This window comes from Poecilia latipinna, unplaced genomic scaffold (assembly GCF_001443285.1).
Source record: "Poecilia latipinna isolate Pla-1442-1.1 unplaced genomic scaffold, P_latipinna-1.0 Scaffold2506, whole genome shotgun sequence".
NCBI classification, from domain to species: Eukaryota; Metazoa; Chordata; class Actinopteri; order Cyprinodontiformes; family Poeciliidae; genus Poecilia; species Poecilia latipinna.
The window spans coordinates 18,681-29,816 of NW_015115122.1; the positions used below are offsets into that span (position 1 = coordinate 18,681).

The 11,136-nt window shown below is 37.2% G+C and overlaps 1 protein-coding gene across 1 annotated transcript in view; it reads left to right on the plus strand.

The window, feature by feature from the left end:
• The first annotated feature begins 9,881 nt into the window (after positions 1 to 9,881).
• Positions 9,882 to 11,136, plus strand: part of htr1fa (5-hydroxytryptamine (serotonin) receptor 1Fa) — a 31,829-nt gene continuing 30,574 nt past the window's right edge. Inside the window, exon 1 of the mRNA XM_015019917.1 lies at positions 9,882 to 10,096. The gene's annotated coding sequence lies outside the window, so the exon portion shown is untranslated. The remainder of the gene's footprint in view (positions 10,097 to 11,136) is intronic.

The window sequence follows — 11,136 nt, forward strand, 5'->3', positions numbered from 1 at the left end:
TTTCTACACAGAAGGCACCTCCGGTATTAGTCTATTCTCTGAAGGTCCCAGAGCTCATGAAAAATTGCACACTCAAATGCGTAACGTGTCTAACTCATGCATTGCAACAAAGAGGAAAAAACTTAGTGGAAAATCTTGTGTATAATTGCCTTTGTGCTGTCCTCTCAGATCAAGCTACTGTTCTATTATTCTTTTAAGGTCAGCTTAACATTTCAGTCTGAAACAATCTCTGAGTCATGATATTATTGTTCTAAAAGCATTGTCTCAATATTTAGAAAGGAGGTTTGAGTTTGAGTATAAATAACCATTCCAAAGGCAATTGTTCAAAAAAAAAAAAGTAATTTAAATCAAAATTACCATATCTGGGCACCACTTAACCATCAGGAAATAACAAATATTATTAACTCTCAGCTAGTGCTTATAGATACCTACCTGATAAGTCATTTTCAGAAAGAGAGAGAAAGATATATATAGAGGGAGTTATATAATCCACATGACATCAAAGAGTTTCCTACCCTGAAACTCTTCCTCGTCTTCCTCCTGTAACCAGAAGTGAGTTAATGCCGTTCTTTCTTAAAAGTTTTTTTTCGTGTCTTTGTTCGTGGTGAGCAACTCGATTATTCAAATGCTGGAGTCCCAACAAGGGGGTATCAGCTACTGTGTACTTTCTCAGAGTAAATATGCGGGTGAAGTAGTAATAATAAAAGATGATTTCACATGTTGTGTGTAGATATAAGGGCTTTTTCCTCATGAATTCCAGTTGCTTTTTGTTTTGATTTATGCTATTTTGTCGGGTCACAGAATCAGCCATAAAGGATTATTGAACAGAAACTGTGAGATTGTTTTAACAAGTTTTTGCTTCACTGTAATTATAACTTGTTTGTCAGTTTTTTGGGGGGAGGATAATTGGGACGTCAAAAGATTCCAACATCCATCTGGTCTGGTAATTGAATTGAGCGAGAGATTATTTTCAGCATTTTTCATTTTTACTACGGTGTCCAAAACATGCACACAAAGGCATCCATTGAAACAAGTTTTAAACGAGTTCTAGTTATAAAATCAATCAAAATTCTGTTACTACTAACCTGCACTGCAAAAATCAATTTACATAAGTAAGCACTGTTGCTCTCAATTTTCTGTGCAGGTTTTTCAGTGGAACCGTGGAGGGGAGGTATTTTAATTGTCAGCCTTGAGGGTTATTTTATTCTCTCTCTGGTTTTTGTTTAGCAAAAAACAATTTTCTAGAGAAGATTATCTTCTAGTATGTAAGTGTTTCCCGCTGATTTGCGTAACAGAACTCAGGTTCATCTTGTGCAGTCTCAAGAAACAGAAATTCCCAACAAACAGACTTGCAAAGCTGACGCATATTACCACATTATTTGTTTTGTGCACACAGCATCGTCCTACACAGGATGAATACACATACATAGGGTGATGCAGCTTTGCTAAAGATTGACATTTACATTGCAATAGAAAGATATATTTCCTTCAAAATGATTTCTCAGAAATGTATTCAGCAGAAATGTGCTGAAACTAAAAACGTATGGTTACATTAAATGTAACCAGATCTCATAATCTGTTGCTGTTTGACTTATAATGTTACCTTCACTGACTTCGTACATGATTTTCATTGTGCGAAGGTACGTAGTAAAAGTAAATGACCCTGCTTTCTGGAGGGTGCATTCATAGTAATGAGCAAAGGCAACACATCCTAGTTAAACCTGTTTCTGCTTCTTAAAAAACAAGGCCAAGATAAAGGATTGTTGGGGTTCTTTTGCATTTTCTCCACCTTTAATGTGAACTACAATCTGAAAAACACTGCTGCAAAGAAGCTAAAGTATTTTAGAGGCAAATATAGAAAATATGCAACGAGAATAATGTGGTTGTGCAAGTGTCCACTAATCATCTGCTGAGGCACATTTGCATTTAATTACAGCACTCATTCTTATAGGAGTCTATCAGCCCAGCACATCTTGAATTTGCACTATTTCCCCAAACTTATTAGCCAAATGCTCCCGATCTTTCCTCACAGCAGTTGGACAGGCAGGTTGCTACATATTTTCAGCTCTAAGGCCTGGCAGGGCCACTCCAAAACTTTAATCCTGTCTGGTTAAAATGATTTTTTTTTTTTTAAACCTGGATGTATAGTTTTTCTTGTAGTTGTGCTTAAAGATGAAATTCTTCTTCATCTTAATTTTTCAAGCAGAAGTAGAAGGATTCTCCAAGATCGACTGGTAGCTCGAACTGTTTAGCATCCTCTCCATCTTGACAGATGCTCCAGTGAAGAAAAGCAGCCCCAAAGCGTGACACTGCCAGTTCTGTGACTCATTCTGTTGGTCTCATCAAACACCTTTTCCTACATGCTTTTGTGAGGTGATTTCATTTATTAGGAAAGGCTTAAATTTTGCTCCCCCATGTGTGCTATATGTGCACCCTGACCGGTGTTCTTATTGTCTGATTATCAATTTGGAGGAACGTCCCGTTCTTGGTTAACGTCGCCATTGCAACACATATTTTCTCCCTTTGATTACGATGACATTGAAAATTATTTGGTATAATTCTGCTGATCAAAATGGGCTTCAACAGAGTTCCTCTACATCCCTTTGATGCCTTCAGAGCTCTTTGCAGCCTTGCTTTTCATGAAAGATAAGAAAACATCAGAAAACAAGATTATCTGAATTTTGGGATTAATCGGAGATACTTTAAATGATCAGATTTATGCATGATCATATTGAAACATTCCCTCTGTGGTTATATAGATCCTAGTGTACAGGTACATGTACAGGTCCAGATATCTGGGCTAGTTTGTACCTGTGATCTGGGAAAAAAGAAACGTAAGGCAACAATATTTTGCCAGCTGGAATATAAGTAAAGCTACATTCAGCCTGAAATTATGAATAAATGTGCCCAGCATTTTTTTTTTTTTTTTTTTGTATTGAATATTATGCTGACTGATGATGACAAAAACACCTTGAGTCTTTTTGTTGTCCTCTGATCTGGAATAAACTCACTCAAAACCTGAGATGTTTTGTATTTCATGTCTGTAAACATGTATTTTCTACAGAAATGAGCCGTTTGACTGAACACTAATGAGTGATTGAAGGCAAAGTTTTGATTATATCTTTCGATTCTTGTTATAGAGTTTTTGACATATGACATTCTCTTTTTTTTTTTAACAAACCTTGAATGTTTTATCTTGCCTTTGATTTCCTGTAGAGAACTTTGTATTACTCTATGAACGAATGGTGCAATGCAGGTATGGATCTGCCTTATTTCAAAAGTACACCTTGTCCTTTATAATGCACATTTACTCTGTCACCTAATTTATTTTTGCACGTCTGAATAGCAGCTTTTTAGACTAGCTGTCATATCGCTCCCTTGCTGTTCTTCAGACTTCTACTGTTACTTATTTGGATGAAACTTGTTCAGCTAATAAAATTGGATCGACGGCTCATTTCGGGAAGGTGACACACGGATATGAGTTCCCAGTGGAATCTTTCTCAAAGTATCACACCAACCTTACATTTAACTTAACATACTATTCATTGTTTCCCTGATTAAAAAATATATAATTATGTTGCATGTTATTTACTCCCCAACACAGCTTCTACTTGCTATTCACGCCAAACAAGGACGGAAATCGATAGGTAACAATTATGTGGTAATGACATTAAAGGAGGCGTTCCATCCATCTGTCTCTCTTAAGTGACTAATAACTGATGTTGGAGAAAATTACTCTAATGCTATACAAGGTTTATCCAAGGTTGTTTCATACCATCTACCTTCCGTTTAGTTCCCACGCTGTGAACTGAACATTTGGTTCATTTTATTTGTGTTGCTCTCGATATGCAATTGTGTAGGTGGTGGAAAAGCTGGCATGTTTGGAAAATAATAGATTACAGTTCAGTAAAACAAAACAAAAGAAATTATATTAAAAAAAAAAGCCATTTATCAAGTGCTCCTTTAGCCGTGGACCTCTAATTTACAATTCTTGAAGAAGAAGAAGAGCATTAAAAGTCATCAAAAGCCCACAGTGGGTGTTAAAAATGTGGAGGACAGGGAAATGATTATGTGCCAGGGGATATTTGTTTCGCAGGCTACTTTTAATCAACAGATAGGTGGGAAATGACGTGAGGTGCGTACATGCACACACACACACACACACACACACACACACACACAGTGATGATTCAAACCAGCCTTAATCACCACCAGAGCTGTGCTGTGGCACATAGGAGACAGCAATCTCTGCAGGGGTTTTATCACAACTTACACATCATTTTTACTGATCTGATATAATATCTACCCTCCCTTCGACTTCTGCTCACAAATATTTGAAGAGTGGTCTGACTCTGTTCTTTCAGGCTTTCTCACAGGTGTGAAATGTGTAAGTCTGTAACATGACATTAGTTCTTTGTAGTTGCAGCATCAATGAAAGGAACATTTTTAGTCTGGTCTCAGCTCTGCACTTGTATTTTTGTTTCTTATCTAACTTTCCAATTAGTGGTTTCCCACTTTTTCACTTTTTGGTGGGAAAAAATAGAAACATATTATTGAGAACCAGCTGTTTCAATTAAAGATTTTTGGACTCAGTTTGAATTATAGTCATTTTACATGTTTCTAATTATTAGTGTTTTGATGCATTTTTAGTATTCATATCCTGGATTTTTTTCCCCCAGTTTGTTATGTTAAAACCAACAACTTTACCATATTCCAAAGAGATTCACGTAATGGACTAACACAATGTACATAACTGTGAAGCGCAGGGTAAATGTTTTTTTTAAGCTTGTTAGAAATAAAAATCTGATATTTTATGCACTTTTCCATGGATAAGGTTGTTGCAGCAAGAGCCCTCATCTCAGGACCTGCTTGTGATCCTCTGTGTTCGATCCTCTGTCCAGTTGTGTTCGATCAATTCAAACAAGTGAATCTAGCAATTTTAAAGGATATAGCTGAACATATAAAGCCATAGAGTTCTCCGTATGATCCTGCTCCGCCTCACCTCTTTAAGGAGGCTTTCCCAAGCATAGGGCAATTGATGTTCGCTGTTGTAAACAGCAGTTTGCTGTCAGGTATTGTCCCTGCTTCAGCATTTATTTTATTTTTTTTTTCATAAACTCCCTTACATTTCTAAAGATTTTAGAGAAATTGCCATTTCTCTGGTTAAGTCCCTTTCAGACGAATACAACAATATGGAGGTTTTCCAGTCAGGTTTAATGAGTTTTTAATGACGTCATCCTTTTCTCTTCTAACTGAGAGGAACAGGATAAACAAGTGAGGTGACAAATAGACAAGAAATCCATGTTGGTGAGTTTAAAATGGAGTAAAAAGACCTGCACGGCTGAGAGGGAGCCGAGGCAGCTGCAGAAGAGTCAGTGATGTCTGCAGGGGCATGTTCACTGGTAACAAGCTGTCTCATGGTGGTTAGACTGACAGAGCAGAACCGTTTCTTCTTGTGTATTTTTTCATATTAGCATGCACATTCAGACTGATCTGCAAACACCCAGCAATAACAACCTCTTAGAAACAAGGGTGAGGAAGACAGTAGAGTACACTCCACCCAGCATGGATGCTAATCCCAATGGTTTCATATGAATGGTGCTTATATCACCCCAGTAGCAGGTTTTTCATACTATGGTATATCTTCAATCTCACTTTGCATATGAATACAGCTTCTCTGTTGGACCTGAAGAGGTTCTGATAGTTGACTACGCTTTAAGCATTGCGTGTGAAAAGATACAGCTGCCACCTACAAAGGTTATCCAATGGCTTTGCAGGTGGGTGGATGTGTCAGAGTATAAGAGGAAAGAGGTGAATTTTGTGGACCAGTGTGAGTCCTTTGCAGCCAAACATCACCAAAAGCCAAAGAGCTGATGGAAGACTTCAGAAACTCCTAATGTGATTCTGTCTAACAATCTTGTATATCTGGAAAATAAGAAAACTTTGGAACTCCCTGGGTCGAGTCTAATTTTTTTTTTCTCCTGCAGGTGACCAATAATATAAAGTTTGTGGTACATTTATGTATTTTTTTTTCTGTTTTTTTTCTGCATGACTCATCTACTACTGCTGCCTTGCATGCTGCAGATGGCAAAGCCTTGCCATAGATGTTAAACAAGAGACTTAATTTCAGAAGCAGGAGCCCAACAGCAATAGGTATCAACTGAGAGACAGTTATTTACAAAGTGTGTTTTCATTGTTCCACAAGCCACAGCTTTTTTTTTTTTCTTGGAAGCACTATGAGCCAGAATGTAAAAGACTAAAGCCTGAAGACACTAAAAATTTAATAAACTCCTGAGGCCCCAAATCAAAATGTTTTCTTTCTGCTTATGAGATATAGGCAATTTCACTAACACCCGAGAGTCTAGATTGCCTACAACTCAATATGAGAGTTAATAAATGCCAGCCTCACTATGTTTAGCTGCTACCACATGCAACTTGATGCATTTACTGGTCTTAAAGCTTTTACTTAAAGCCTATAATCTTGCAGTCTGGCAACTTGGTTTAATCACTCAACATGCAGACTGCAGTCTTGTCATGAATCCGAAAACCTCAGTGCTCCTTGTAGTATATATATATTTTTTCTTTTTGCCATTTATTCTTGCCCTTTGTAAGGAATTGTGTTGTAACATGAGACTCCTGTAGTGTTGCATAAACATGGATTATTAAATTATATTATGGGGATCCACAGCATGCAGTCTTTGCAAAATGCATCACTGTGTTTCTGTCATTTTTTGGAAGTACCAGAAATGGCAAGTTTTCAAAATACCACCACCTTCAAGGTTTTTTGATAAGACCTGGATATTCATAATGTGACACAACACATTTTAACTTCTGTTAAACAAATATTTTTGATCATTAAATGCGGCGTCTCAAGATGCAAGTGCATATTGCTAAGCCACAGGTAATTCATAGGTGGCACATATAAAGGCAAGCTGGTTGTAAAGTTTGAGTTTTTGCACATTTTTTCTAGTTAATATGGTGAAAGCTTCACATTTATGCTCAAATACCTCACAAATATTTAGTCAAGATGAGAGTTTAAACCAACAAAACTTGACACAAAAGGGATTTATAAGAAAATGATCCCAGACATGGATCAGAAGTAATATTTAGAATGGAAATCATGACACTCTGGAAAGCCCTTGGCTTTAACTCTATTAAACACTGTGACCCTAACTGAGCCCTAATAATAAAAATGATAAGCTTGCTGTCTACAAAAAGTGAATAGTTTTTTCTGCAACTTGCTAATGGACATATCAATGCAGTGCATATATTTTTGGGCACGTTTAATTTTGAGCATGTGAAGATTTAAAAACCAAACTCAACCCTTCACTAAATGTAAACATATGCACCTATTTTTGGTTTTTAAAGTCAATGAATTTGTTGTTGAAACTCTTCAAATGCACCTTTAAAGATTCAAAACTAACCACAGCTAATGACATCCCTACCCACGGTGAGTCTATATAAACCAGACCCATCTGCTTCCAGCAAATTCAGTGACACACTTTCTGCATAACCCAATATTTCTTTTCAGTCACATCTTAAACATTGTTTTCCACCTTGCAAATATAGTTCTGTGCGTCATTTGAAAGTGTTGCCTCATCTGCAGCAAACTTTATGCTGGCAACAAACTCATATATAACTCCTCTGGCTCGTCTAACTTGGATTTGTGGGCTGCAGTTGTGACGCTTCTTCAACATTGCAGCCAAACAAGTGACCACACTACAGATAAAAAGGGCCAGCTTGTTATGCACTTTAATTTCATTCTCAGACTCGTGTTATTCTAATCAAAACAAGCGAAATAAAGTTTCAGCCCACGACTGCCCACACATCACAACTAACTGTCTGAATTGCTGTACATCTTCACAGCGTAACTATAACTCATCTACATCCAGCAGTCAATAGGGGGAATTTTGACATCAGTCAGTGACTTTATGTAGGAAACACAGGGAGAACAAATTTACATAACATCCAGCTTAATAAATAGCAGTGTTACAGCGCTCAGAGGGAGGTGAGTTGAGAAAATGATAGAGAATGTAACACAACACCTCCGAATCACACACTAGCTCATTGTCTAATCAGTGTTTTCCAGTTTCCTAATTAGGACTTGAATTCAGACCCATAAAGTAGCCCTTATTGCTTTTTCGTAAAGGCTTTTCTGTTGCCAGTCACCTAAGTACAGCACTAAAAAAGATGTTACACTTTCTTTGTAAAATAAGTGAATGTTTTTGTTTTTTTTTGTTTTTCTGTGATATGCTGTGAATTTATAAATGTAACCAGAATGGACATACTGCTGCCATAAATTCACACATCATCTTACTTTCATTAATAGATCTCTTATGTTCGCAGCTCAAATGGTAGTGTGAATCTTCACACAGTTAAGACTAGTCTGTGACTAACAAGTCACAATTTGGTTTAATAAGAAATGTTTCTGTTGTAGTGCTTGACCACACAAGAAGACTTTTGGGTGTGCAAGGAAGATATTCTGGACAAAGAATGGAGACCCTGAGTCTGAACAAATGGATTCCAGTGCATGAGAAGATGGGCAAAGGTTAACTTAATCATTGTTCTGTCGAATTAATATGTTGGAGAAAACCCAGATATGGTTTTGTATATGTATCGTCCTGCGCCCAATAAAAGCAATGCTGTCCAGATAACAGCAGGGAATCCTCTATGATCTGACTATGATTTCCTCATGATTCGGTTGTGCTGACTTTGGCTGCAGTCTGTAACAAAATCTTTACTGTTCAACTGAAGTTCAGCCAGCAGAGCTTTTGTTCCTGAAGCATCACCAACACTTTGAAAACTACCACTGATAAAATACACCACATTGTCCGATGAAATAAAACTAAGACTGGTGGGGCAGGGCAGTGCGGGATCTAGCAGCAGCACGATTCGACCAGGGATGGTTCCCAACCTTGGGACCTTCACTGCTCCGACTGCCCATTTCCTCTCTGTTCACTTTTTTTCATAAAGGCCACTAGAGCTCCAGAATGTGTTCTTTGCAAAATTATATAGACTAAGTTTGAAGATGTGCAAAAGCTAATGGAGGCCTAAATTCAAAGGACTTCCAATTGTAACTGCAACAACAATTCTGCATAGAACTGACTCAAAGGGACTGAATCCAGATGCATTTAACACTTTCTCCCTTTTAATTTGTAAACACTGAAAGCATTTTATTTACATTTCATAAAGTTTTGTTGGAGCCTTGAAAAATGTGAAAAACTGCAGTTATTTATACTGTATGAGGGAAAGTATACACGCAGACATGTGCATGTTTAAAAGGTATCAGGATGCTTAGTACTTGTTTTGTATTTCAGTTTTGGTTTCTGGAGTCCAGACGATTTTACTTCAACAATTTATGTATAATCCAAATATTTTAAGGGAAAGGCATGCAGTTTCCCTGATGTTGACATAGTTTTAAAAAGCTTGTTCTTACTTATGGTGAATGCATTGAACTGTGATTTGCTAGTTTTATAGGAAGGCTTCTAAAAGGTTAGCTCTTGGTTTTACTCAGGAAAAGCCTGACTTCTGCGGTCAACATTAAAATGACAAAAATCAAGGAGTACACATGTTGTTTAGCATAATTATGGTTGATTTATGTTATATGAAAATAAAACAAAAAGAATCAACTGGTAAACCTGATTGTGTGAGAATTCTGGTGGACTTGGAGGCCACCGGTTGGATTAGGGTCTTTTTAAGCAGCAACCTAGTGCATTTATGCCTTGGGCCGGCCATGCATTACATAGAATATACACTATAGACACAGAGCAAAATTAGGTACGGGTATTTATATATCTGACAATAAATGTTCCAGTTTATTATTATTATTATTATTATTATTATTATTATTATTATTATTATACTTTGTTGCTGTTGCTAATATATTGTCTTCACACCTCCTCTCCACTGACGCACCTCTCTCCGCTGTCTGTGGCCAAGAGGCTCGCTCTCGCCTGAGCGCGCTCCTCTGTCGGCTCACTAACTGGGTGTCGGCGTGAACGTCGGGAAGCTGTGAATGAACATTAATGTGGAATCTAATGTGCTTTTCGCTCCGGATGGTTTTCCTCGGTCATTTCATTTCTGCTTCAGAAGCCGGGTAAGTTAATTTCTGGCAAGTTCTGCGCATAATGGGACACAGGCTGGTGCGTATTTTGATTAATTAAGGAAGCGAATTTAAGAAGTACTTTCAGGACACAGACAGGTTTAATACTATAGGTGTTTATTTGGCTCAACTGATATAGATGTTCTGTTTCTGTTTTTCTACTCGCATTGATGTGCTAAATTTACACACAATTATATTTTCTTTATAAATCATATAAGTATTATCTCCCCACGCAGTTTAATAAAGTATTATATTGACGAATTTCGAAGACCTCAGGCTCACATATCCTTACATTTGTGCCAGCATATATTTAATTTAAGTTTTTTCCCATTTTTTCCCCCTCTCAAATCAAAAATATTGACTGCAGCACACAACATAATTGAAGGCTGGCTTTAATTATGCAAGAGACCAAATAAATAAACATACCTTCTGCAGGTATGGAGTTTACTCAGATTTAATTAAGATGGAGTACAAATAAAAATATCTTTCTTTTTCTGATGGTTTGATTGGAAGGGAAAGGTTGTAATGAATGTGTTGCTGTATGGACCCAATATCTGCTCATAATAAGACTCCCATCTGATGGAGACTTTTATAGCACCACATCCTTCAAATACTTTCTGGGATTCATGAAGGAATCCATTTAGCTGCAGTGTTTGGGTTCTTTGAGAAACAGAAGGTTGACTTTCTTTTCAGGAGCAGCCCCAAAGAGATCAGCTCCACAACTGCATTAACTTTGGCATGTAGGAGAGTGCATGAGGTTTGCATGTGAAACAGTTGAATGTGCTGCAGTGTTTGCAAAGGAATCGTTTACTGTCAGAATTGGATGGTACGACAGAGATAGCGGAGGAATCAAAGGGCTGAGAGACTTGAAAGCTCTGTTGTATAATTGTGAGGACCTGTGTGCTCAGCATTGTGGATGTGCATCCCACCAGTCGCCAAAACAGAAATTTCATCTTGGAGATTTATATATATATATATATATATATATATATATATATATATATATATAAATATAAATAAACAAAAAATATATA